Below are 989 nucleotides of genomic sequence, written 5' to 3'. Positions count from 1 at the left end.
AATCAAATTACAAACTAAAATAAAGGCAAAATTAAATTACAATAAGATTTAAACCAAACTAAATTAAATTACAATAATTTTTAATTTGTTGTTGTTGTTGCCTCTCTGCCTCTCTGTTTCTGATGCAGTGTTTGGCTCTTTTTTGTTGTTGCCTTTCTGTTTCAGATGCAGTGTCATTGACCTTTGCTTTGTAACTAATTAGAGAAACATAAAAAACAATTTTTTTAAGTCAGTCTTGGTACACTTTGTGCAAAACAAAAAAACAAAATTTTGAGTTTAAAAAATAAACTAAGGGACAAATTAAAGCTCAGCAACAGAACAAGTCAAAACAAATAAATCAAAACCATGAATGCATCAGAGGTGTAGAAAAAACGCAGATGATGAGCAAAGAAATCAAAACATCAAACAAGAAATTGATAGATAAGGACCAATGCAGACCAGAAAACGACTGAACACATAAAAAACTCTATAAATATACCCTATAAAATTTCAAAGGGGAGGAGGGACCGGAGATTAACACCATTAAAAACACACAAAGAAAGACAAAAGGAGAAAACCCAAACCTAAGGAGAAACCCCAAACCTTCATATCGTCACCCTCGTCGTTGGAACCGGTGCTTTTGGAGCGACTGCACCATCCTCATTCCGGTTTTCTTTTCGCGGCTTCCTTGGTCTCTTCTCTTTCTCGTGGCCTCTCGGTATATTTCTGTTATCTCTCTACTTCTTTCTTGGTTGCTCTCTATACTTGTATTTTGTGTAATGAAATCAACAACGGCCGCCTCCCCTTCTCTATAGCTAGGTTTTTTCATTTGGATGTCTTGGTTGTAGTTGGGCTCGGGTTTGCATTTGAAGGTGTGGACAGCCCATTTAGAGTTAGTAAAACTAAACATGTTATTCAGACTCAGCCCATTAAGAGTTAGTAAAAAACACATATATCAAGTTTTTTTTTAAAAAAAAACACATTAAGAGTTAGTAAAAAACACATGTATC

The sequence above is a fragment of the Cicer arietinum genome, chromosome 6, assembly GCF_000331145.2.
Source record: "Cicer arietinum cultivar CDC Frontier isolate Library 1 chromosome 6, Cicar.CDCFrontier_v2.0, whole genome shotgun sequence".
NCBI lineage: Eukaryota > Viridiplantae > Streptophyta > Magnoliopsida > Fabales > Fabaceae > Cicer > Cicer arietinum.
Note: the sequence above shows the minus strand (reverse complement) of the source record.